Raw genomic sequence first — 24,118 nt, forward strand, 5'->3', positions numbered from 1 at the left:
TTGTATGTTAAATAGGGGAATATTTTAATGTAATAGCTGTAAGCACTAAAGCTGAGTGAATAATTCATAGCAAATAAATTTAGCCTCTTTTACTCTTCAATTTTTCAGGAGCAAGTTTATTATTTTCTCAAAAGAGTGGTTATTATTCAGAATTACTTTCTAATCAGTTTATCAGAATGTTTCTTGCTCTGCAGATCCTCTGGGTAGACAAATTTTTACTAAATCAGCAAACCAGACAGCACCATCGCCTCCCTTGTTTTGATGTGTGTTACCCTTTTGCAGAAGTTTCCAGTCAGGACTTAGGTTTCACCAAAGGCAACCCAGCTCCCCTTGCTCCCAGTGTCCTTGAAGGAAGGTACGACACACGTCCTCCCACAACTTTTACTGTCTGTGAAGGCTGGCCTAGGAAAGTGGTCAATGCTCTGAAGATTGAGGCAAATTTAGGACTGAGAATTTCTGTTACTGTGATGAAACATATAAATAATTATCCCACCCCCCTGCTTTCAGGCAGTGGGTGCTGAGTATTAGAGATGCAGTATTGCTTGCTTCAGGACCCAGAGCTAGTATGAAAAATCATTATAAACTGTCCACTGATAAATGGCATCTGTCTCACTGTCAGAGGACTCCAAAACAAAACATGTGCTGTTGGTTTTGTTTATTTGTTTGTTTTTTATTAGGTCACAGCTAAAGAAAAGCAGATAACAGGAGAGAACACCCATACCCACACATAACTGCACAGACCTGCCCTCTGTGCACCTCTCCTGTCTCTACACTTTAGAGTGAGCAGGTTATAGCTGTGTGTTTTACACTGTGCTATCTTCCCTTGAGCCTATTTGCAGCAATCACAGAATGGTTGAGGTTGGAGGGGACCACCAGGGGTCATCTAGTCCAATCTCCCTGCTCAGGCAGGGTCACTGAGAGCACAGTGCTCAGGACTGTGTCTGGACAGCTCTTGAATATCTCCAGGAAGGAGACTCCACCGCCTCTTTGGTTGTAATTTTACAGCAGCCACTTGTGCCTCAGATCTGCATCTCATGTCAAGCGTCTGCCTCAGCTATTTACACATGCGCATGAGATCTAAGAAGAGCAGAACTAGTCAGTGAGCCTTGATAATTAATAATCCTTGCAATCTCATAACATTTTGCATTGCTCCCTTGTCTTCGGACCAGTTTCCCAGGGATTGCTCCTACTTCTCCTGTGAGATGTGCTCCACTTCATGTGCTCTGGCTCAAATCAGCCCCTCTGTTACTCACAGCTCTGTAAGGCAGCACTGCATCCCTTCTCTTTCCAGTTACTGGGGGTCATCAGCATAATGCTGTTTGTCATCAGTACAGGGGGTTCTACTGTTTACTGAAGACCAAGTGGGAAAGCAAATAGGATGGCTAAGCACTGCCGACAGTAGAGTACAGCTTTATTTAGTACAAATAGGCATCCCAAGGTACTTATGGAAGTTAAATAATATATTATAGCAGAGGAAGGGAGAAATTAAGAGGCACAGGCATGGGAGCAGACATATTTTCAGATGAGATTTGAAAATAGGTAGAGAAACAGTGAGGCAAAAAGAAACAACAGAAAATATACTGTTTCAGATGTCGGGAGATAGAAGAGGAAAAAGCTTTCACAACAGCTGTAGCTTGAGCATAATTAGGCACAGAGAGATGACCAATGTCATTTGGAGAAAAAAATAGGAACAGAGGAGAAAGAAGAAGAGTTCCAGGAGACGGTCTGGGATAATGTCACAGAAGGCAAATACATAAATTAATGGGGAGTTGTGGGAGCTCCCTCTGTAAATGTCATGATGGTGATTTGGAAAGCCAATGCACCTGAAAAAAGGCTGGTGGGTACAGAATGGCTGAAGACAAGAAGAATTTCTTTTTATCCAATAACCTATGAGAAGGAGCTAAGCTGTTGCTAAAGACATAGTTGATCATGGTAGTCACATGAATGAGTTATTTGCTATCCCCTGTGACCTGAATTTGTCTCCATTTTGCTAGGTGGAAGAAATAGCAAGTCAAAGTACATATACCTAATACTAATATAGAAAAGAAAGGAATGCTGCAGGAGGTCACTCTGGTGGCCAGGCTCCTTCTGCCTGACAGTCCATGAGACAAGGCTATACTATGACTACAGTGGATTGTGACACAAGAAATTAAACGCTAATCTTCCCTGTCCATAGTTTGATTTGTTGTTTGTTTATTTAATTCCCATCTTCCTCCATCAGGCAGAACTGAGATCTGTAGAGAAAGGTGAAAGGTCTAATCTAGCTCTTTCCAAATGCTACGTGTTTGAAGACCAGATGAAGAACAGGATAAAATTGGCCTGTAACTGCTAGTTCTTCAGCAAGTCAGAATGAGGAAAGCAGAAGTGCATCTGAATGTAAAGAGCAAGTCAAGTCAGTCCATCCTTGTCACAGAGGCATCCACTCATGTCAGCAAACCTTTTAAACAAAGCTGCTGGTGGGAGGGGGGGGAAGGAATTGCCTAGCTAAGCCAAGAATTCAGTACATGGATGTTGGTCTGGGAGGAGAGGTCACACACAAATCCATCAGGAGAAAGAGCATGCTGGGAAGAGACCTAAAGCTTTGAAGCCTCTTCACGTGCAGCCCTACCCTCTGCAGGAGATCCTGGTGGTCTCCTCACATTCCCATTAAAGCTATCAAAGCTCAGAAGGAAGCCACAGCCTTGACAGTGAGGTTATTGCTCCAGCAGCCCCTCCGGGAGCCTGTCAAGAGAGAAGCTACAGAGAAGCCTCAGGTTTTGGTCCTAATGCAGGACATAGCAGTGTATTTTTTAAAACTTGTTTCAAGCTTTCGCTGTGTGTACCCTCTGTGCCTGAAAATCAGAGGTCAACAAAAAGGCCACAGAAATGAAAGAGTGAAGGGAAAGGAGATACTGGTTTTGCCAGGACAGGAATGAGACAGCTTCCCCCTTAGGACATGTCTGATATCAAAGTATAAAGGGAAGCAGCTATGTAGACTTCTGATTTATTTTTTCAGTGCAGAATTCCCAGTAAGAAAAAATGTTGTATTCAAAGATTGTCAGAAGGACTTTATATATATTTTTTCACAGGTAGAGAGACTTCCAGTAACATTCATATTTAGACAAATAATTATAAAAATAGTTAAGGTACCCTAAATCTTCCTCACTGTGTTTTACAGTAACAAACTGGTCTTTGATGATGCCATGTAACGTGCAAAAACTTGCAAGTACAATTGTTTTTGTTCTACTCTTGTAGAAAATTGCTGTGGTATGCTGGGAACAAGGCAGAGTGGTGGGGAAACTTGTACGGTGGTGGGCCACAAATGGAAGAAGATGGAGAACCTGTCGTTGATCTCAGTGAGAGTGATCATTCCATGCACACCTGACTACCACACTTAAGATGCCTTAGAACTGTGTTAGATGATATTGGGCAGCATCTTCTCAACCCACTACACCCACCACTTTAGTAGGGAGAATTATAAATCATGGAGCATGGAGAAAGATCCATTTTTGTTTGAGGCTAAGGTCTCTTCCTTCTTAGAGGTTTTTGAGCTGATCAGACTTCCAGCTTCCATGCTTAGGACAAGTGTGTGAATGATACGTAATAAAAAGAAACATGAGAAATCCTTTTGCCTCCAGCTCCTTTAAAATGTGAATTTGGCTCTGTTTTTGAACAGCCTGTGTTTCTTGGATTTGAAGAATAAATGGCATACTGCTGGTGCAGAAAATTTATGTGCCAATAAGCCAATTCCTGTAATTATCAGGGCAGCCCACTTTGCTAGGAGGTATTAATATTTTATTTAAAACTCTTTATTAAAGAGTTTGCATTTTGTTTACTTTATTAAATAGCATCAATAAAAAGCTTGATTCCTCACTCAGCAGTGCTGATAAATGAGAAAAGAAAAGGTTGTGTAGTTGGGCTAAAACCATTAGACATTAAATGATTATTGTTTTGCTTTTCACCAAGCCGTAGCAGAAATAATTTCCCTATGTACTTTCTTAAATGAAGAATTTTTCACCTGCTTACATCCTTCCCTGCTGCTGAGAGTGAAACTGAGACAGTCCTCCTAAATGCTAACACTTATGGCTACAGAGCCTTAAATGAAACATCCTGTGTGTGAGACAGAGATGCCAATACACAGCCCACCTTCCCCAGCCTCACCAGTGACCACTTGGATCCTTGCAATCCCATGCATTCCTCTGCATTCTCATGCAACTGCTGAGACTTCCTACCATTGGAAGCCCCCAGTAAAAAGTGTCACCAGGTACATAGCAAATAGCTGCCCTGTCTGTCTGTGGGAGCAGAAGCTACTACCCACAAAAATGATGGGTTACATTGGATACAGGAAAGTCTTAAGCCTTGCGAATACTTGCAAGAAGCATACTCATGTTGATCATTCTCATGCTGTCAATTATGAAAGGCCATTTCCTTGGTCATTGTCTTGTCAGCTTCAGTCACACTGGGAGGTGATGCAAGTTTAAGCTGCTATTTGATTATCTGCTTACAATACAGTATCATAAAGATCTCTTTGGAATTCTTCACAGTTTGTGGTAGCTCAGGACACACCTGCTTGTGGGTCAGTGTTACAAAGCTGTTTGCTATGGCCTAAGGGTCACGCTTCACTGTTTGTGTTAGTGAAGAATTGAAAAGAGCAGGAAGGGGCAAAGCTTTGGTGAGAGGCAGATGAATCAGGAATAACAGATGAGCAAAGAAAACATTAGATAAGGTATAGCTAGCACAATTCCCAGAGTGCTTTGAAGCCTCTATAGAATGGACACATGGAACAAGGTGGCACAGAACAGAAATTGTCTGGCTTTGTAAAAGTAGTTTAAACAGAGTATTACTGAAACCGCATGGCACTTTTAGGGACAGATACTTGTTCATGCAGACAGCTAACCTGATCAGTAAGGATGAGTGTAGTGTCCTGATGACACTACTTGGTCAAGCCTCAGAGCGGAAGAAAGGCACAGGCAGACCTCAGAAGTGACTAAAAGTGAGAAGAAATAGGACATGGGCTCCCCTGTTTTCCTAACATGCAATTAGTGCGCGATCTGCTAGCTTTAGTAATTTTACCCTTCCTGTCTCCAGCTTACTGCAAGCTCTCCAGCCCCATTGAGACTTTTCCCAGCAAGACTGAGCTGCAACTGGGTGTCTGTCTCTGAGCTCCTCCTTGTCCTTCCAATGTGAAGAAGAGAATCAAGAGCTTTCTCTTTTACCTCTGTTTATTTGTTTTGTGACTGCTTTATTTTGCTTCATTCACAATCCTCCTTAAAATTACAAGCACTGCTTCCTTTCCATTTATGTGCAGGAGGCAGCAGCTGCCTGGCTTTGGGCACAATTACACTCCAATAGCTAAGGCTGGGAGTCAGTGGCAGCCTCATTCTCCCCGCAGCTTTCATGAGGAAAAATTCATTTAGCAGCTCAGCATGGAGGACTCTGCACAGACTCCCCCTTCCCTGTGAAGAAAGATGTTTGAAATGGCACAAAGAAGAATCTGCACGTGCATTTCAGCTGTTTTCTCTTTCAGTTACTTCTATCTGGGTTCTCCCATGCCCTTCGCAAGCACTATTTCCCCCATCCGTGTGCACTACTCCTGCACTCAGGTGGCTGGCACTGAACAGATGCATATTTTGTTGTTTGTTAGGCACTTGGTTTCTTGTTGGGTTTCTTATCTTTGCCTTTAGTTTTCTAGGAGGGACTGGTTAATCAGGGGACCTGTACTGTGTGACTGACCTGGTCATAGAATCAAAGAATCACAGAATGGTTTGGGTTGGAAGGGATAAAGATCACCCAGTTGCAACCCCCTGCATGGGCAGGGGCACCTTTCACTAGACCAGGTTGTTCAAAGCCCCATCCAACCTGACCTGGAACACTTCCAGGGATGGGGCATCAGCAGTTTCTCTAGGTAACCAATCAGTTTCATAGTCACCAGACAGCGTGTTGCTCAGTGAGAGCTCAAAGCCAAAGAAACCAAGAAAAGTCTGTTGCATTTGACACAAACTGCTTGAAATACAAGACTCAAGTAGCTTGTTTAATCATCTGGTGAAAAGGCATGGCTCAATGATTGATCCTTTCCCAACCAAACCTATCTGTCAATCAAACAGGAAAGTAACATAGTAGAACTCATTATGAATCGATTAACCATACTAACCACAGAAGCTTAGGTGTCTTCATAGTGCCATTTGTGGTCACTGGAGCTTGGGAGTTTCCCCTGAGACATTCACATAACAGCTGCCACTGGTGCTGGCTGTGTTAACCACTACACTTGCTGTAGTGTACTGGTGTCTAATCCCTTTTGCCCCAAACTAAACACTTCCTATCTTCCACCTTTCCAGGAAGAGAAGGATCATGTTCTTTCACATGCATGTGCCTGTCTAGGATGCAGTGACAATCTTCTGTGACTACCAAGGTAGCTCTCACCCTCACAACCGTTCAGGAAAAGATGTTTCCTGTAGTGGACATGTGCAATACTTTTAAGAAATATTTATGCCAAGGATACCATATTATGTTAAGCTTCTTGTGCTATTTAACCTGTCTCTCATTAAAAATACCTGCAGTACCTAATGACTTTGAGCTGTTTGAAAAATGCCTAAAATTGTAACACCTGGTGTTTTTTTTTTTTAGAAATCAGATGTTACCACACGATAACCCACAGTACCAAACTCATTTTTGTGATCTCAAATTTAGATGCAGATCAACTGATTTTCAGCCTTTTCAACAGCACATTTTTCCACCACCTTATCATATTTGAAAAAAAAGGAGACACAGTCACATGAAAAGACTGTATTTCATTGCAAACTGTTTAAACTCATGCTGTTGATCAGCGGTTCACCATCAAATGTCTGGAGCAGATATACCAGGGCAGATAAAACAACTCAAGCCTCTCTTCTGTCTCTTGCAGATTCAAAAGGTGTCTTAAATTGTGCTGCATGCAGTGTAACCAGTGGGTGGTGCTTATTGTCTCTAGGACACAAGACAAGCCACCCTTTCAGCCTGAACTGATGCAGGATGACTGTCTCAAGATTTGGTGCGCTTGTGCTAGTACTATGTGAGTGCTTGAGCAGGTTTCTACAAAGGTGAAGGACTTTAGCTGGAGGGGTTTGGGCAGCACCGTCTGCAAAGAGAAAAGAATGAGGGACAGGAGTTAAAAATGGGCTTTGCTTAGCATATCATTGGACTGGCATGGAAATATCTGAGACTGGGAACATTTCCTCTTGGGCTTGAGCCTGCTGCCTGGATTGCAGGTAAAGAACTGGAAACGTGCATGTTCAGAGCAAGTAAGTTGCCAGTACGGTTTTATCTGGCCCTTGGCAGTTTAGAAATCACCAGAAAAAGGTAAATCTACAGCTGAACTGGCAGCCGTGCACCACAGACTCCAGGAGCTTGTCACAAATGCCACAGGTGAGGTTTTGCTAGAGGGATCATGGTGAGAATGGGCCAAGTCCTGTGAGGGAAAGCACTCTTATCATGTGTTTGTATGCTGTTGAGCTGTGATGCTGATTGGGAATTCTAGGAGTTCTGATAACCACAACGACAAGCTCCTTACAAATTTACTCACACTGTACAGTCACCTATAATCTGTTCTGTAGAGAAAGCTTTATGGATCTCTGCCAGCATGGGCAGGACTGAAAGGCAGCCTGGGTCCCTTAAGCTAAAGCTTCAGGGAAGCAGAAAAGTTTTCAAATATCTACTTTGTTGTTTTTTAGGGAGCTTTTTGGTTCAATTCAGTTTCACTGTTATGCTAAAAACTCATCTGGGGGAAGGTAAGGGAACAGAGCAGGACATATCCTATTTTCTGACTGAAATTGCTAATCTGATCAGAACTTCTGAAAGATAACATAACGGACAAAACAAATGTACTGAATCTTATTAGGCTATGGACATCAATCATGTAGTCTCTCTGAATACTTGTACTGACAAGTAAGATATCCCCCGTCAATCATGAGAGACTGTGCAGTGGAATAGCATTATAATGGAGTGGCATTTGGTCCATGCTGAGGTTTGTGCTGAGGTCTGGGAATCAGGTGAGGAAACAGTGTCCTTGTCAGGTTTGTTACAAAGAGCCTTCCTCTGTCCCTGGAGGCTACCATGAAATGGTTTTGCCTCCTGCTGTCAGCAAACAGAAAATACACAAACTGCTGCAGTGTTTCTCTTTGTTATGTAAGGAAATATATAAGTACTTTAAGTACTTTAATGGTACTCTATTCAGTGAATGGCAACAATGACAGAGGCTGAAGAATACAATTCAGTGGAAGAGAGGCAGTGGGTGCAAGTCCAGTCTTTGTGTATAGACTACTTCCACTTACATCACAGTCTGCAATGCCATAAGTACTTCCCAGCTCTAGTGAACACCAGCTAAAACTGGAAGACACACACATAATGCTTCAGGACAGACTATGTTGCAGGCTTCCATATTTAAACATTTGCTCATTGTAATTCCTTCCAACTGGAACCAAGCTATGCTATGCTATGCTATTCTGTTCTTGTTAAGTGTCTGATGGCATTTTTCAGGCCTGGACAAGAATCTTACCCCTTTTGTTTACAGAGCAGGAAACATGGTGGATGGCTGTAGCTCAGATGAAACAACTCAGCTCACTCTTAGCTCAGTAAGGCATGCTTACCACGGAATAAGCAAGCACAGGCTTTTAGGTTTCTCCCTTGGCTCTTCCTCACAGATGCACTGGTCCCCTCTGAGTGGCCATCAAAGCAACAACAGCTTTCTTCCTCCCATACAAAAGCCCTCCTCTGTGTAAAGAGAAAGGAGTGGCTCCTATGAGGCAGGTCTGAAAGAAGAGGTGCATATGCAAGAAAGGGTACCAAGTGCCTGCTATTACCCTTTCTTTATGCCTCTGCAGGAGACACAAGAAATCGGTCTATGACCCTCATGATGTAGCTTTACAAGGTCAGTTTCACATTAATCAGGCCAAAGGAGATGAATTTCCCCCATGGGTAATGAGCTGGGGTACCAAGGAAAGGCTGTGAAGAGGCACTGGGGCAGGATGAACACAGCCCTGCTCACCCCACCCCAGCAGTTCTATCTCCAGTTCATCTCCCATCTCACTGTTTTTAACAAGGTCTGTGCAGACTAGTCATGGTCCTGGCCTGGCTAGCAGTGCGTACACAGACAGCACAAGAGATCTACTGTGGCATGTGCCTTCCCATGGTATATAAACAAACTGGAATGCAAATGCCTTTGTAAGCACAGAAGTTTGCATGGAGAACCTTACGTAAAAGACATCCTACATATTCCAGTGTTGTAGGGATGTGGATATTTGGATAGAGGACAGCTTGATTAAGAAAAAAAACCAAAAACCTATATATAAAAGTTTTCGTGCCTTAGAATGTCTAAACCACCGTTAAATGCCTACACTTACAGGAACAAATCACACCTTATCGTACAGTTTACAGGAAGACTCACTGGGATCTTTGTAGTCTCTGCTGAGTATACTACAAAACCATCATGTATATAGCAAAGAATATATAGTAAGATATTTAAGAGAGCCACATTTTACAGTGACATATCTAGTTCTTTCATGGCTGAATTTAACAGAATAAAGCTGAGCTTTTTATGAATATCCTTGTGTAGGATCACAAAGATACTTTTTTTTTTTTAAAGAAATTTTAAAACTTCTTATGGCTGAAGTAATTTCAGTACAAAGTCATGCAAATCTACAGAATCAGTTCTATTCTGTTGAAATGAGTAGAATAACTGTATCACAGGGACTGGACATGAAGTCCACTGTTCATGGACAAATGTGTTTGAATCTTTGATATATGTAGGCTATTAGTATCAGAATAGAAGTATCTTCTGATGTAAAAGACCTTCCTTTCAACCTCTTATCATTAATATTCATACATAAGATGTAACCATATACACAGCCAATTCAGCCTTCCATTTCTCATACACATTGAGTCAATGTTTAATAATGATGGAAGTTCTCCCTGGATATACTATCTCTATACTAAACTATCTCTTACTTTTGTTATCCATCAACTCTATTTTGCTGCAAATATCCAGTATCAGCATGGCCAACTGCCTTTAGCTGTTTATTGTCTGCCACTTTATCTAAGTACAAGGATGGATTGCTTGAGAAAGTCCTTCTTTGTGCTCTCTTCTGGAGAGCTGACAACAGAAGTGTCTTCTTCAAAGGCCCCTTTGAGTTGAGCAGATAGATAGACAGTTCAGGCTCAGCATTCTGGTCTTTTATGAAGACAGACTGATGCCAAAGCAAATGACTTCTCCTGTGCCTTTTAAAAGGAAAGAGGCAATCTTCCACATTTGACCTTATTTCTAGACATGTTAGATTTGCCTTCTGATTGCACTAAAACCATCTTTAAACAGTGTCTAATGAGCACTGTGGCTCTGCTGTCTTGTAATGCACGATTAGTTTGCTAACAACTTGTTTGTGTAGGCATGTGTGTTGCTTCGTGGCTTTAAGATTTTGCCTGAGCAGGAATTAAAAGAAAAAAAAATCACAATTCTCCTCCTGTTACTCCTATTCTAGGCTTCCTCTGAAGCATTCTCTCTCTCTTATGTCTGTCTTAATTAGATCATGCCACTCTTAATTTGAGAATGCAGATTTTAAGCAGGGAGAGAGGAAGGAAACACAGAGTCAATACACGAATTCTAGACAGAGATAAATGTGTCTTTTTCTGTAAGGGAGAGGGATGGAAGGAAAACAAAGGGAAAATAAAAAATAAAACCCAACAGCAATGACGACGAAACCCACCAGAACAACAGAAAAAAACCTGCTGATGAAATTGAATGTTGTTGTATTTGACATGGTGATTCTATGAGAGAGTAGTAGGAAATTCAGCTGGAGAAAAATCTACAGCTGAGACTGCCCTCAGTTACCAGCCATAATGGCTTTCTAGCTATTCTTGCTCAAAATATACTACAGCGTAGCATTGCATACTTCCATTCAAGTACACACCAAACATTTTTATTGCAGTGAAAAGCTACAGGACAAAACAGCATGTGTTTAGAATCTATACCTTCTCCCCTGCCCATCCATACTAAAGCTTGATGTTACCTGTGGCTATTGTCTTCTAAAGGATTTCTCCAGTGTAAACAGTTGTATGTGTGTGTTTAGGGTCAACACAAAGTTCTGAGTTCCAGACTGTAGAGATTCTTTTGTGTAAGCATGGATTTAGAGGACGATACTTAGCACACTGGATAAAAACAGCATCTCCCCACCAAGCAGACTTTTGTTACAGCCGGGGGAAGGGGGAAAACCCTCAGTGATAAACAAGAATTTGTGTCGGGCCTTGAATTGGTTTTGAATAAATCCATTGTATGACTGTGTGCATGACAAAGGATATTTAAGATGTGAAATGATTGCTGTTTATTACTATAAATTATTTATGTTTTTCTTTCTCAAGCTGTCTCCCTGTCCTGGTATAAATTATGCACGTGTGGAATTTGAAGCTGAGAAATACACAAACAAAGGAGATTATTGTTCAGTCCCCAAAGATTCACTTTGCATTTTTGCACCTCATCTTTCATCACAGAATTATCAGCTCTGAGGTAGAATATTGGAGAGGGCCTTTTTTACAAGGGCATGTAGTTATAGGACAAGGAGAAATGGCTTTAAACTGAAAGAAAGGAGATTTAGATTATATATCAGGAAGAAATTCTTTACTATGAGGGTGGTGAGACACAGGCACAGGTTGCTCAGAGAAGCTGTGGCTGCCCCATCCCTGGCAGTGTTCAAGGTCAGGTTGGATGGGGCTTGGAGCAACCTGGTCTAGTGGAAGGTGTTCCTGTCTGTGGCAAGGGGGTCGGAACTAGATGACTTGTAAGGCTCCTTCTAACCCAAACCATTCTGTGATACTCCATGCTGACAAACCTGGCAAATATTTGGAGATGGAGTTGCAGTCCAGCTTATTAATAAGAGAAATGACATTCAGGAACATTTCTGAAAGTCCATTTTTTGTAGGTTACCTATGCAGAATAAACTGGACTGGTGAGGGGCAGTAATAGCTGTATGTCTAATTTTGTATATCAAATTTTGGTGATCTGATCTGACTTCCCCTGTTTTTGATAGCAGTCTTGTCCTTGTCCGCAGACAAATTATCCGGCCACCTAGTATGAAGCATTGAGCAGGTGATGTCTGCTTTTGCCCAGGTCAAAGAAGAAGCCATACAGGAGAGTCTACTTTGTCCAAAGAACATTGTCATAAGCACCAAAAATAGGTGCAGTATGGGTGGATAGTGCCTTGTCACAGGAGTGACAGAGTGTGCAATGTGGATCTTTGTTGAAATGCTGTGGTGCTTTCACATGCAAGCATAGGCAGATGTGAGGTACACAGGCTAGGGACAGATGCCTTGCAGTGTGGCTATGGCCAGTGCACTGCAGCTGGAGCTAGCCCTTAATGAAATTAACGTAGGCCTCCTAGCACCGCTTGGGTTTATGTCAGGAATCCTTTGCAGTGAATGCAAATGGAAGGCTGGATGTAATTTATGAGAAGAGATAGGTAAGGTAGAAATAGTGTTCTGTAGACCAACAGGTCCCTGATTTCTCTCTTTGGTTTTCTTCTATTTAAAGAAGATGGCATTCCTGTTCACCCCAAACTGAGCTGACACAGTGAAGAGACAATGGAATAAAAGTGAATTTCAGCAACTTACATGGTAATTTGCAAAAGTTCAGCCCATGGTTAAAGCACCCTGCCAGGGACTCAGTGGTAGATTCTCTGGAGGCCATTGCACAGCCAGGAGTAGCTGGGTCACAGCAGACCCTGCAGTGCTGGCAATTTTCTTTAGGGAAGTAGTTAAATCAGGCTTCTTTTCAACTGCAGGAGTTTTGTGAAGGGGCTACAGCAGAAAATGGTTCAAGGGTGTTCATCTGGCTTTCCTTATACTTCAATTCATAGTTTAGCAGACTCATCAACTTCCCAGGTAGCAGCAGTTGCTTATGCCATTGGTAAGGAGCAAATGATCTCTCCTCTGTGTCTCAGACCTTTCTGCAGTGGCCTGTACCCTTCTCACGCCCTGAGAACAGACCAGTGTAAGACCCTCTGCATGGCACTTCACCTCTGAGGTCACTTCCAAACATGAGTTGTCTGCTCATTAAATAAAGGTACTCTCAAATTACATATTACAATCAACAGAGGTCAGAACTTCAAAAGTAAAAGCAAGCCCCAATGCACCTTCTTAGGGTTTTGCAGTTTTCTTGTTGGAAGGTTGTTATGTGTCAAGCAAGAACAATTTCAACATTCTCAACAAAGTTTGTTATAAAAGCTGTTTATACAGCAGATCATTCAAAAAGGAGGAAGGGAGAAAGGGAGGGAGGAGTGGAAGGAAAGAAGGTCATAAAGGGAAAGACAATATTTATGTTTTCCTCCTCCTTTCTCCTTTTTGTGAGTTTTCAGCAGCTCATTTGCAAACTGTTGCTATTTCTCTTATACCAAGACAACAATCTTCTTCATACTCAAATTGTAATGCTTTTGAAACAGGTTTTCCTTCACTCTGAAAAAAACAGTGGTCAGGAACTGACTTTTTAAGATACCATGGAGGGCTTGAACTAAACAGATCAGTTTTGTACAAAGTCTCCCAGGTGTGCAGGGATGATTAGAACTCAAAAGCAAAATGGTAGAAGACATATAGAAAATAGGACAGAATGGGGTCCTGGCTGTGGTGTTGCAGAGCCTGAGAGAAAAATAACATTACAGATGTGGCCTGTGTCAACCTGGTGTCCCAATCTGTATCTTCTGTCCAGGACCAGCTAGAAGTCACTGCTTCACTGTTTGGACTATACTGCACCACTTCTTGACTATGCCCATAGTAACAATAGTAAGCTGGCTTCTAAAAGTAACCCTTAATGATCTGGCATGGACCCTAGGTTCCCATCCTCTAAGCACTGAAGGACCACTCCTTCCATCATTTATTCTGACCTCTGAAATACTCAAGCTTTCTTCCTTCCCTCAAAGTAGATTAAAAAAGCCAAACAAACAAGTAGGACATCTTTCTAAAATGTATCAAATCTGCCTTGAAAGAGCCCAAGCAAAGACAATCCTGTTTCTTTGCCCAATAAGTTACTTTAATATTTAGCTGACCTCATTGCTAGAAAATGGCAAGGTTACTTTCAACCTCTGAAGTTAATCTATTCCAGGTGGTACTTCCTATTTAGCTCCATCATGAGAACTTTTTTACATGCATGAGCACCTTTATGCAATGATCCTAGGAACCTGTCATTGACCCACTGCCACTCTTGGGTATATGAAGGAAAAGGTGGAGTTACTGGATAAACTATTATCCTTCCCCTACTATATCACCTCAATTTTGTGTGACAAGGTGCGAAGGGATTTCCCAGGTGGGAAGCTGCTTCTGGACCTTTGCCTTCTCATTCTATGGCTTTCTTTAAGGGACTTTTGACATTTGCAACATCTTTTCATGAAGAGCATGCAGAAAGGCAACAATGCTATTCCATTGTGAAATAATCTTCGAAAAAGTGGAAGGAGGCTCTATGGCAGACCACAGAAACACTGTCCTTCTACTTCTGAAGCTAAAACTACATCAGTGATGAAGCACTGGGACTCAGACCCCACTGACTGAAAATCAAAAGCAAAGCTGTCAGCCTGGAATGCTCTCAAAAAGCAAGTGAAATATGTTAAATTTCTGGACCTGTCAGTTCCTTTGCTTGGAGTATGCAAGCACTATGAAAGACCTGGTGACTCCTGCCAATTTTATTTCTGACAGGCTCTTTCTGTAAGAAAATTGGACTCACAGTGGGTTTTCTGACTTCTATTTTGGGTACTATTATATGGGCTGTGTTTCACTATGACCCAGCTGAGTCCACATTTTACAGGTGTAAAAGCTAGTCACCCTGCTCGTGCTTTTAGTTTTGCCATGTGCTTTTGGCTTAAAGAACACTGTACTAAATCAAAGGAAACAAAACACACCTAGCAAGACTGCACTATTCCCTTTGTTTTCTTTCCAGAGCTGAAAAGTGTCCTTGCACTCTGTTTTGCCCTCCTCTATCCTCTTTCTAAGGAATAAGCTGCAAATGAGCTTCAAACTTCTCTGATCTGTGCTGAAATCTGCCTCTCTTAACGAGCAGCCTTCTGATTCTTCTAAACACACCACAGCTTGGCCCTTGTTTTCCTTGACACTTTGCCAAGCCTATTACACATGTCAGAGCAGCCAGTGAAATAGAAGAATTATGATTTCCATTTGGCTTAGTCTAATTTTCACTGGCTTTGAAAAACAGCAACTGCTTTTCTTTTGTTTTATTTTTCCTTGTCATTTTGCTTGTTTCCTTTTCTTTTTCTCTTTTCCTGAGAAAAACTGAACAATAAAAAATTGCTAAAATTAAATGCCTTTCTCCTATGCTGCTTTGGGGTTATTTTTTTTTTGTTTAGTTTTGGGTTTGGTTTTTTTTTTCATGAAATAACCACTTATTTGTTCCAGAACAAGATTTCACTATCTGAAGAGATCTTCTTGCAGGAAGAAGTGTGCTAATGAGGTCATATGTAATCAGAACATATGGAATTGCCTTACCTTTATCCCAATTTCAACTGCTTTGGAAGCATGGTGACAGCGAGGTGTGTCTACGTGTGAAAGGAGGCAGAAGCCATGGCTAGTAGAGCATTTGTATACCATGTGAGTAGGAAAGCACATATATCTGAAGCAAAAGCATTTGCTTTTCAGAAGGGCTTATGCAGGCTGGAGGAATAAGCCAACAGGAACATTAAGAAATTCAATGAGAACAAATGCAAAGTCCTGCATCCAAAAAGGAATAACATCTTGTGACAATACAGCCTGGGGACTGACTAGCTGGGGAGCAACTATGCTTAGAGGGGAACGTTGCTGCACAAAAGCAATTGAGGAAATTTCTGGAATTGCTAGGGATAATTTATTCATGGGCATGTTGGACAAGCCAACAGGAAAGGTGCTCTGCTTTGTATCCTACTCAAGGGTAGAGAACAAATGATTGGGAAAATAAAAGCAGTTTTACAATGAAAGTTGTAATAAGATGATAAGGTGATAATGTGCAGCTTGCCAAGTGATGTGAAGGTAAGCAGCAGCATTACCACCCTGCACTTCATGAAAGCATACTTCATCTTGCTCAGAGAACTGATAGAAAGATTGCTTGTGGGGCAGTCTACCAGGGTGAAGACTTCCAAGACAGCTTCTTAAAGCCAAAAAATGGTCCATTCCAATTCAAAGGAAAAAGAACAAGTATGGCAGGAAGGTGGCCTGACTGCAGTGAGAATTTCTGACTGAGCCAAACTAGAAAAAGAAACATATTGAAGGTGAAAATGGAGACAAACAATCCAGGAAGGATACAAAAAACGGTGTGCAGAGAGGATGAAGAAGGGTAAAACTTGCCAGAAACTGAAATTGTCAACATAGCTGGAGAACCCCATTTTACTGGAAAATTCTTCTTTGAGTCTTCCCAGAGAGCTGGGCCCAGGGCAGTCTGGGGAGGAAGAAGTGAGAGTAGCATTATTCAAAGCAGAGGGAGACTGAGATAGGGGCCCCATAAGTGAAGTGAACATACACAGGCTGGGGGTCCTGATGGTGTACCTCCAAGGTTGCTGAGCAGGCTGACTTTTTCAACGCTACCATCTATTGCCCCTGAAGGATCATGGTGATAAAATAAGTTCTTTAAGATTGCAAAAAGGCAAGCGAAACACCTGGGGTTTTAAGAAAAAGGGGGAAAAGGATCTAGGAAATTGCATCTCTGTCCTCAGTCTCTGGAAGGATCATGGAGTAAACCACCCTGGAAGCCATGACCATGCACAGGAAAACAAGGTCACTGGGAACAGCCAGCACAGATTTACCAACGACAAGTTATCCCAACAAAACTGTTTTCTCTGATGATATATAACTGACCATAGATGAAGGAAGAGCACAGACGTTTGTCACCTTTAGTTTAGTGAGGATTTTGACAGTTTTCAACATCTTTATAGAGAAATATGGTTCATATGGATGACTTAAAAACCATGTAAAAAGATGCCTAGATTGCTGAGTTCAGTTTAGGTGTCAATTATTCAAAGACAATATGACAACCGGTTACCAGCTATGATCCTTGAAGGTCTATAATGGGTCGGATGCTGTGTAATACTTTCATTAATGACCTCAACAATAGGTCAGAATGCACTCTTGCTGAGTTTGCAGATGATGGTAAATTGTGTAGAGCACTTGAAACACTGGAGAAGAGAGCTGTCATTCGAAAGGACCTTGATAAACTGGAAGAATGGTCAGACAGAAGCTTCCTGAAGTTCAGTAAGAGCAAGTGCTTCATTCTGCATTTGAAACATGACAGCCTAATGCAACAGGACAGGCTGGGGACTGACCGGCTGAATTCTTTTCAGCCTTGCAGAAAAGAACTTGGTCCTGATGGACAGCAAGGATGAAGTCAATCCAGTGATATAACCAGATACCCAAAAGAGGTGGTGGTAGTGCTGTCTCTGCTTTACTAAGGGGTTGTCCTGTTACAAGGACAGATACTGCTTTTGTAGTGAACATAAATTTTGAAAAAAAAAAAGAGAGAGAGAGAGAATCATAAATAAATATCCTGGTCATTGGGCCATGCCATCAGGAAGAGCATAGCAGATGCAGCCTAATCCTATTGCTACGGTGGCAGGTGAGAAGTTCATGTTTGGGAAGGATATGGGACTACTACTCTACTATTAGTGAGCAGAAGCCATATGACATCACTGGTGAAGTATCAGTGCTAGAAAATCACTTGACTCTCACTGGTGCACTGCATATGGACTTCAGGTGATTGTCAGCCAGCCAAATGTATAAGTCCTCTAGAAGGAGATGAAGGATTTAAATACCTCCTGATGGCTTCTGACAGATTGATTGTAACTTACCAAGTGTGCAAATACTCTGCCTCAATCAGGAAAATAACAGGGGGCATTTGTGGACCAATCTTACGCCTCAATGTCTCTACGAGAAACTCACCAACCCATGATGCAGACAATGCCCACCTTGGGATTCCATGTTAGTTAAGAGTCAAACCACATTCTGGGATGGGCTGCTTGCCTGAGTGTACAAGCTGGTGCTGCTGTGCACCCTTAAGGAGGTGAGATGGTGTGATAAAGAATTAGACAGGACTGGGGGAGAAGAAACAACCAGACAGGCAACCTTTACTAGAAAGTAAACTTGTAGGTCATTTATTAACTACTCCTGGTTTTTTAAACATATTTGTGCGGATGTTCTGTGGGTGTTTCATGTGTGAAAGTGCTGCTGTGCCAGAACTTGCTACAAATTAAAATTCACCAAAATTATATGAAAAAAAAGGAAAAAAAAGCAACCTGTTTTTAGGAAGATATTTTTTTTTAATTCAACTTCATACTAGGCAATTAACTTCTTGTAAAGAAGAGACCTATTTTGCTCTGCAGGGGAGAGAAAAAATATCCATGACATATAATATAGTAAAGGCTAAAGGAAATTGAGCTGAATTCACAAAACAGTCAAGCAAAGGTGTCAAGTGAAATTGCTGCATAAAGTGTTCATTTCTAGACTTTCTGCATAGCTTCAACTAGCAGAGCAAAAGCTCTGATGCCCCATTACCCATGTTTCAAATTCTCTCTCCTCAGCAGCTCTGTTCCCACAATGGTGACAGGAAGCTTTTCTCAACCATTTTATATATAAAAAGAGCAAAAACTAACAAACAGTCAGATCCCAAAACTTGTCCAGTTCAATCCAGCTTATCCAAGAGCAAACAAACCCAAGCTTTTTTCTGTTTCTGCCTCACAGGGAGCACCATTTCAGGGCTAAAGATTTTCTTCTGAAACAGAACAAAGCAAAGAGTGTATGTGATGCTCCATTTTCTATCTTTTTCTCTCCAATTATTTAAAAAGCAAAACAGATCAACACAGCTGCCCTTCCTAGATACCATAGACATACTCTGCCAAGATAAACAGCCCTTTTTGTACCTGAGCAAATAGCATTTAATTCACTACAATCCAAAATCTAGAATCAAAGGTTGAAGCTGCAAATAGGGACTTGAAATCCTTTCTTCCCTGTAAAAGGGATAATTTCTTGACTGTACGAGTGGAGTTTCTGTGCCCAGTATATAGGACCATTGAGGGTTAGAACATGTGGAAGGTGTCCCTGCCCATGGCAGAGGGTTGGAAATAGATGAGCTTTAAGGTCCCCTCCAACCCAAACCATTCTGTGATTCTGTGATTCTATGTCAGGCTGAACTGTCTTAAATACCTCTCTGAACAGCAAGCCTGGGGACTTACTGTGGATATTTTTTCTTCCCAGCTGCAGTAACTTACAGCCATCTAATAACTTATTATTCAGAGAACACCTTTAATAGTTTTATCCATTTTTATTAAAGTCAAGAAAATGCCATAGTTCATGTCTGTATCTATGGATATTCACTTCTCTCACAAGGCCCCCTTTGCAACACAGAACAAGTTTATCAGCAAGCACAAATGAGCTATTCATACAGAAAATGCAGGGGATAACAGGCCCAGTAAGACCTGGGAAGGGTGTCTTGTCAAAGTTAGTAATTCAGGAAAACCTGTGAGGCAGGGATGAGCTGCCTGCAACTGGAGAGCTTTGAGCTGGATGGAGTAACCTTCTTTTTAGACCTCTGAGGGTAAAAACTTTAAGCAAAAGAATGCTTTAGATATGGCATTACATTTTAAACACATCAGATTTCTTCCTTGCTTTGAATATGACAAGATTCAAAAAAGAGAGACATTTTCTACAGGTTTCCCATTTCCAATGTAGATACAGAAGTGTGCATGGCAATGTCCAGCAAAGAAGAGAACATGAAGAAAATGGGTGCAGAGATGCTTTCTCCAAATTGGTACCACCAGCAACAAGGTCTATGTGCTAAATCCAAACCACGGTATGTTGACGCTCGATTTACAGCTCATGAACACTGGACTTTGGAAGTTAGGTTTTATTTGTCACTTCATGAAGATAGTCCAAGAGCTGATGTTCAAAAGATGCAAGATTTGAATTTAAGGTCCAGTTGTGGATGGTGAAAGCTGGGCTGTGGCATACAGACCTGGGGTTACAGTTTCCCTCTAATGCTCATAGGTGTTAGTTAAGCTACTCTAAATGCCCTACCACTGTCTAATTATTAATGTTAATAGAGTCATGTAATAACTTACATTTGAAGAGACTTATGAAGGTCATATGGTCCAATCCCCACTTAAAGCACTGCCAACTTTGACCAGGCTGCTCAAGGCCCTGCCCAGATTAGTTCTAAGTACCTTCAAGGGAGTATAAGAAAGGAAGGGTAGATCCATGATGGAGATATGAATTCACATTTCAGAATCTGTGTTTGGGAGAGCAGGGGAACGAATAGAGGGCATGAGCAAGGAAAAAAACCCAAACATGATTTTGAAAAAATAATTGTCTGATAGATGCAAAGAATGAGGTTGATTTTGTTTGCCTAGTGGGGATATAGCTTTTTGAAATCTGGGAGACCATTTTTGTGGCAAATATCACTAAGCATAAATAAAGCCTTAGGTCAGCATACAGCTGGCTTTTTTTGCCATGTCTTCTTAATACCGTTGTGTAAGAGAAAGAAGAAAAAAAGACACTTTGATAAAATAATAGATTTGGAGTTCTTCCTGTTTTTGCCTGTTTGAGTGATTTCATCTGTTGGGGCTGTGGGAGGTTGGTGTTCTCAAATATTTTCTCCAAGAGAAGTCTAAACATAAAGCAGAAAACAGTGTTTCATCACAAGTGACTTCAATACGGTCCTGCAATGTTTTCCTCAGGATATCAGTGCTCATCTCATAGCTGCTGGCAACACTGAGGATTCAAGTTCTTTAGTGCTGACACTTTACAAGAAGCATTAGATAGGATGCTATATGTATTAACATAAAATTTCAAACAACAGGCAGAATCAGAGGTATGGTAGAGGATCTACCCAGAAGTGTGCCAAAGCAGTCATTTAAGTTGTTTCATCCAGCAGGTAACAACTTTTTCTACAGGCATCATTCTAAATTAGACTGACCTACATTTTAGCTCATTTATAGTTCAGTGGGGGGGTGCAAGAAACCTCCTCAGTCTTTCAGAGTTGGATAGGAGGGTTCAGCACGGCAAAGTAACTACAGAACAAAGAGTATTCAAAAGAGGGTTAAATTCAGAGGAGGCTGAGCTGTAGAAAGGGCTTTGCTTTCCAAGTGCTTTCACTCATTATCAATAGAAACATTGGTTTTAACTGGATAGCTTTCAATACAGGAACAGGCTTAAATCTTCACGACAATTTGTCTCACAGTATGCAGGCCTCTCCCATCTCTTCCTGTAACTGATTACAAATCAAGCTTTAGCATAGTTGAAAGAATAACTATAAAACATTGACTTTTTTCATTATAGGATGTAGGAGAAGTTGAAAGGATTGCAGGTTTATACGCAAGAATAAGTTTTCTAACCTCCCATTACGTCATTCATCTCCAGTCTATTCCTCAAGCAAGTGTTAACTACAGAGATGATCCATGTATGCCACTGTGCCTGTCTCCTGTGTGCCTTGTAATGCATTTGTCTCTGCTTGCTAACAACAGGTCTCCTAGCATTTCAAGGAACAGACACTGGGAAAACTGAGGGCAGAGGTTAAAACTGTGACCATTCAATTCATCACTTGGGAGCCTAAAACTAAAACCACAACCCACACATCAGAAATGTGATCTTTAACAAAAATAGACAAAAAAAAAGTTGTTAAAAGCTACAAACTTGTGCTGAAAAAAATCAGATCTACAGGTACACTTTGCTTCCGTAGTTTTCTTCCAAAGAAAATGTCAGAAGTAACTAGCAAGTATTGAAAACTGTCTTCCAAATTTATTTTCACCCTAATCCTTTTGGGTACTAGTTCATATTTCTGCCAGTAATTACTTGTAAACCTTCCAAGATGTAAGGGCTATAAAGAAGAAACAGGTATGAGAAGAAGTCATAATGGTAAAAAGCTTACTTGGCCCACTTTGGATTTAGAAATTAAATTTTCCCTAATCATAGCATGCAGTGAAGTCACTGTTTTCTTATGCCAACTGCAACAACCAGAGAGATTGCATAGCTTTATCCAGACCTTATTCATATCCAATGGTTGTGGTGGATTTGTCGTTTCAATTATGCATGCACTGAGAGTAGAAAGCTGAATTCATAATGAACTTCCAATGCCATCAAGGAGAAAATCAGCTTCATGTGCTGAAGTAATGTACAGAGTATTTTTGCCTTATGCCTTCCTACAGAACCATTCCCAAAGACAGCAGGAAGGAGATAAGTCTCATATGTATAGAAAAATAACAGTACACTTACAGTGTCTCTCATACACATCCATTGCTGCAAATTGCCACTATAAAACACACTCCTCCACCTTGCTGAATAGCCAGCTCATAACCTTTCTTCTCAGTGGGTAACCTAACCAACTCCCCCACTTCTTCACTAGTTAATCATGGAGGCTCAGTAGCTCCAAAATGCACTCTAGAGATATTAATCACTTCCAGAATATGGTGTTCAAATGTAAGTAGCAGAGACATTAGTTTTAGCCTCCAGTTAAGACTGAAAGATTTTTACTCTTTTAAATAAATTGGAAAGGTATCATCTTCTGATTATATCCCACTCTTTTTTGAGCCCCACTTTCCCTCTGGTATGGTTCCCCTTACTCCTCTTATTCACCTTCAATGCTAAGCATAATCCCAATTACTCCACTGCACTGGAACTGTCTGAGTGATGGAAAAGTATAAACTAACTGTATCAGGTTGAAGTGAAATCTAAGAGTATTTCACTTTCCAGCTAAAACTCCATTTTCACAACTGAGGTTATTTACAGCCCACATGATCTACCAAAGAAATTAATGTAGATCCTTACTAAGCTAGATAAATAATTGCAGCCACATCTCTTTTAATAGCCCCATTTATAGTGCAAACTTGTGAACTTGAAAAAAACTACTGTCATGTGTTCAAAATATGTTTCACCTTTGTCCTAGAGTTTGTTATTAAGGGGGAGAGGGCATGAAAAGGCATTTTCAAAATGCTTTCCATTCATGAAGACATTTCCCATTGTGTTATTCATTCAGCAAGGCCTACAGTGTTTTCCTCCTTTTTACCCAGTAAAAACAAACTCATCACTTCTCATTTTTCTCTGGAAGTTTTATTGGCCAGAAATGTGACAGTTTTATGAGGTATTTTGGACAGCCATTATGCTGCTGACAGATGAAAGAAACACAGTACCTTATAGAAGTGAAGTACCAAAATAATGTGAATTAATTAGCTGACTTTAATTACCCCTACATACTCTTGAATTTGGTGAGTATCCCTTTGTTTCCCCATCCTACAGACGAAGGAACAGCAGCACAAGAGCTGAAACCTCTGATCCAAAGCCATAACAAATCTGAAATACAGCTTGGATTTGAATTCAGGATTCTGATGTGACCGCCAGACTTTGAAATACATGGTTCCCCTAGGGGAAAGAAGAAAAATTTTTAAAAAACAATTCAGTAGGTTACTCTGAAATCAAGCTAAAAGGCTTTCTGGCACCATAAGGAGAGGACTGAATAGCAACATGTCCATAAAGCCTTTGGTTTTCACATTGTAAACTTTGATTCTCAGCTTGGTCAGTCTGATGGCAAGCAAAAGCCTATTTCTCTTTAACAATTGCTTGGTGACCTGCACAAAACAAATTGGTTGTTATCTTTAGCTTACACGGAATGGAAATTGAACAAGATAACCATTACAGCTGTGAGAATAACTTACTGTGATTTATATATTCAGTGAATAAAAGTGTTTTTCTCCTTGCAAAAAAAGTCAAGGCTTGCACTAAAGAGGGATCCATTGGAATGGAATATATCCCCTTCTTTCTCAAATGCAGATCTTTTGTTTAGGTGTGTGAAAATTTGTTCCTATACAATGCAGTATAAGCATAAGCAATACAAGTTACATCTGTCTTTGCTAATGAACTTGATACCCACTTTGGAGGGGAGCAAAGAGCTTATACTAATTTCATTAGAGCCTGAAATTAGGCATCCAATAAGAATTATTCTGACAGCATTGATATTCAGTATTTCATGACTGATCAAAGATGTCAAAAGGATAAAGGGAGTCTCCTGAAGATCTGTGGGTAAAGTTTGTTCCTTCAAAAGCATGATATTAAAGCATCAAGATTAAAGTGGCAGGTGTTTACTTTTTACCCAGAAGTTCTGCAAAGCACCTTGAAATATTTG

Source organism: Pezoporus occidentalis, unplaced genomic scaffold (assembly GCF_034315485.1).
Source record: "Pezoporus occidentalis ecotype Australia unplaced genomic scaffold, CSIRO_AGI_Poc_V1 ctg78, whole genome shotgun sequence".
NCBI classification, from domain to species: Eukaryota; Metazoa; Chordata; class Aves; order Psittaciformes; family Psittacidae; genus Pezoporus; species Pezoporus occidentalis.